Here is a 4,535-nt window from a genome sequence, read left to right as displayed (position 1 = left end):
TTTATAGTATTTACAAAATACTGTACATAATAACTTGAAAAAAGCATTGCTTTATACCCAATAGTTTTTCACAAAATCACTCCTGTAAAGTTGAAATAAATGAAATATGACCTTATGCATTTTCAACAATGATATAATGAATATTTGTTTATTCAACAAATTTTTAAATTAAAATTTCTTAAAAAAATGCAAAAATTCTTTCTTTCTTTATTTTTTTTTGCTGTAGTTACTTTGAATATTCAGGCACTTGTCCTAGTATGGTGTTAGTAAATGTACACCATCAGCATAAAATTTTGCACTTTGTAAATGGAGATGTTTTGAAACAGCTTCTTGCATTTCTGCTACAGTTTTCAATCTGTTAGGTGTATTGAGTTCACGGGTTGGATTTAAGATAAAGTGACGTGCAGGAAATCAAACATTATTTAACCCATCTAAAAATTCTCTAATTAGTCTGGAAACAGGGGGACTTAATTCTTGCATTCTTTGAAAATGGGTAAGATCGATTATAACATAATAATCTTAATCTTCGCTATCGTTATTTTTTGCCCGAGCAATGCCAGGCCTATCTGCTAGTAAGAACATATTGTCGATAGTAAAGAAGTATCTCAAAATTTGGCCAAAATGAGTTAAATGTACCTTTAAATATAAGCATGAGACATAACTCTAAGATTGTTTGCATTTTATGGAATGATAAACATTTCTCAAATATCTGATGAAAATATTATAAATTATAAACATTACTCAAGAGAGACCATGAAAACTGTAGGTTTTTAAATGATTCTAAAGACATCTCTAGACTTGTGCCTCTGTTGCAAAATTACCCAGCAATTAGACATTTATGGAGACATGTTGCTTCCAAAATGCTGTGTGTGAGTGAGACCAAAAACTTGCGAGCTTGCTGTTAAAAGTTATTCCAGCTTTTTTGTTTATGTTTTGACCTATTTGCCTATATCAAATAACAATATGATATTTTACACTGATTATAATTTAACATTTTATGCCAATGCTTCTTGGGACTGTTGATATATTTCAAATGAGTGCAAAAGTGGTCAAGGTGCTTCTGAAATATCAATAGTACTATTGAGAATGCTGCTGAAATACAATGAGAGGAAGGTCCATATTGCCAATTTATTTGCTGATGTTGTGGTGGACAAATTTATAATTCCACCATGGAAGGAGCTCTCGTGTACATTGTTTCACAGTTGAAACACTTTCAAGAAGTGTCTTAATTTGTTTTTTACAACTAATCACAGACAATGTGAAGACGACTCAGCTCACAGTTAAATTTCATATGCAATTAAAAAGACTAGTGAATTGTTTGTGCTCTCTCAGCTTATACTGATCTCACATGAAACAGGTAAAGTCTTATGAAGTATAACCTCTTCAGATTATAATGATTTTCTATACTTTACAAATTTAGTGAGGACCTTAGAGTGCATTCCATGTGAATTGACAATGAGGAAAAAGCTTTCAAATGGACAGACATTGTTAAATTTAATGTTAGAAAATATGAATTAAACAAAATATTTTTTATGACAAATCACATTAAACTATCACAATTATCAGTCCTTGACTTTTAAATTGCAAAATGCAGTGCTATGGACAGAAAACTTAATAACTAAAATAAATCAGTCAATAGCATTTTACTATTAGCAAAACATAAAGGCATATCTCATAACGTGGCTACAAAATAAGAACAAAAAAGCCAGTGATAAATAGATATGTTTATAGTATTTACAAAATACTGTACATAATAACTTGAAAAAAGCATTGCTTTATACCCAATAGTTTTTCACAAAATCACTCCTGTAAAGTTGAAATAAATGAAATATGACCTTATGCATTTTCAACAATGATATAATGAATATTTGTTTATTCAACAAATTTTTAAATTAAAATTTCTTAAAAAAATGCAAAAATTCTTTCTTTCTTTATTTTTTTTTGCTGTAGTTACTTTGAATATTCAGGCACTTGTCCTAGTATGGTGTTAGTAAATGTACACCATCAGCATAAAATTTTGCACTTTGTAAATGGAGATGTTTTGAAACAGCTTCTTGCATTTCTGCTACAGTTTTCAATCTGTGATCATCATGAAGCTTCTTAAGTAGACAGTAAATAAATATTTTCACAATTTGAAAATCAAGACAATACGAACAATGTTGAAGTCCTCTTTCATTCCATTCAGTGACTAAACAGTAGACAACTTGAAGCAAAAAACTTCATAAAAACGACCAATAAACACAATTAAAAAAAATTACACAAAAAAATGATCTCAACACTTTCATTGTAGGATTTGATGTCTACAAAACACTAAAGAGATGTTAAAATTTTCTTCACAACAGTTTCCACATCATACAATTACTTATTAATCGTACTTATTGACTGAAAGTCCTCTGGTGGATTTTAGTCACTGAATGAAATCAAAGAGGATTTAAAGAACTTGAACATTGTTCATATTGTCTTGATTTTCAAATTGTAAAAATAGTTTTTCAAATGTAAACATAATCCTGGGCTCATGTATGATTAGGTAGAGAATGTTACACTAGAGTTATATGATGACGTGTTCAAGACATTCTCATACTAACTGCTACAACAAGCATGCAATTTGTTGAGCTGTTTGAGTTCTCATATTGTCATGCAAATACATAATGTTTGAAAAGAAATCTGATTATCTTTTGTATATGATTCCCATAGTTTCGCACAATAATTCTCAGCATTGATTGTTGTCTCTTGTTCCATATTTTCCTATCTTTCTGTGATTAGTTCATGTTAAGAATCTTAGAATATTATAATTTTGTAACAACAATATGCAGATATACCTCAACTTATTGTGAAATCCGCGAATTTTACATAGTTGTCGGGAAAAAAATTGTAAACATCTTTGTTAGAAAAAAAAAACAGAGATAGAAATTAGATCGGAGGTCTCTGATTGTAATAACAAGTCAGTGGGAAAGTTGACACTTAGCTGTCAAGAATGCACCGTCATCATCAACAAAAGTCGATCATGTGTTAATTTCCCACGACAATGATATAAAAGGTGCGAGCCACCAGAAGCTCAGGAGTTCACACATGGAAGTTATATTTGGTCATAGTGATTCCTTGTCTCCCGCAACGGTAGAAAACATTGACAAAGCCCAACGCTTCCACAAAGAACTTTTATCACTGCATATAGGATTCCTCCAACTTTAGAAGTAATTTTTGAGCAGAATAGGAACTCTCTTGGAATGGAAGTAGGCATAGCTTTCATAGCATAGACAAGCAGTTGTCGATCATATTTACTTTGAAATCTTATGTTAATTGCATTTAACCTTAGTACTCCTGTATTTTAGTGTTAGCTGTATAATAAATGCTTTACTATTTTATTAAACCTGTCTCCTGTCATTGAAAGGATGCCTGCCGACTTTCTCACCTCCCTCACCACTTGATAGAAAGCCATCTGAACGACAAAGTGGGCAAGTTTTATCAATTTGACGTGTAAGTGGCAATTAGGGAATTGACTCTGTGCCCTTATAGTCTCACATTATGATCCCTCATTAATGATTACATTTGAAGTTATACTAATTGTCCCATAAAGCAATCATAGTAATTGTATCAGTAAACACAAAGTTCATATGACTGAAACACAATAAAGTTACTACACTGCCAGCTGTATTCTCTACACTTTATAATAGCTAAAATAAATGGCTTTATTAAAGTAACATTCTGTTTTGTTATTATTGACTTTGATTACTTTTTATAATTACCTTAGCATAAAACTGTCTCACATTACAATACTTTGTAATAATCCTATAACCTCTTACCATCTGGCATTGTGTTTTCATTTGCATATGTAAGGTTCTCTTTATTACTGAATTCAAATTCCTGATTTTTCCAGGTTTTTTCTGACTTTTCCAACAGATTTTTCACTAAACTTTTACTATTTTAGTATGATAAATCAACAAATCACAAAGCTATATATTAGATGGGAAACAAATCATGCCACATAAAATTTAACTCCTGAAAAGATATCTTTAATATTTCAAATGCTATTTTGAATTATAATAACTCTTACTCTTGCTTTTAAACCTAAAACTTTTATGACCCCCCCAAAAAAATTCATGTTTTACATCCAACTTATATCCATATTTCATATGGATATAAGTTTTTCTGTTTTAATTCAATTTATTATAAGATTTGTCTGTATTCATTTATTTCAAATTTCTTACTTTCAAAAGTTTACATACATTTTATATTTATAATTATCAAAGAATTTTGTTAATAAGATATTTCCTAACAACATTCTTTTATAATTATATAAACATCTCAAAAACCAGACATATTACGTAACTTCTAATTATTATATGTAACACAATATTGCCCAATTAATTTGACTGATGACTGGATGATTAAAATTTATAATATAAATTAATTATATTTTGTAAATTTTTGTCCACTGGAGATAATTATGATTAATTCTTTTGAAGACAAAGAACCATTGGATGAAAATTTACAAAAAGAATTTTAAAGTATTGTCACCAGGGGCCAGTTTTCCTCAT

Source organism: Centruroides sculpturatus, unplaced genomic scaffold (assembly GCF_000671375.1).
Source record: "Centruroides sculpturatus isolate CEXI.00-Female unplaced genomic scaffold, Cexi_2.0 scaffold22, whole genome shotgun sequence".
NCBI lineage: Eukaryota > Metazoa > Arthropoda > Arachnida > Scorpiones > Buthidae > Centruroides > Centruroides sculpturatus.
This window is presented reverse-complemented; position numbering follows the sequence as displayed.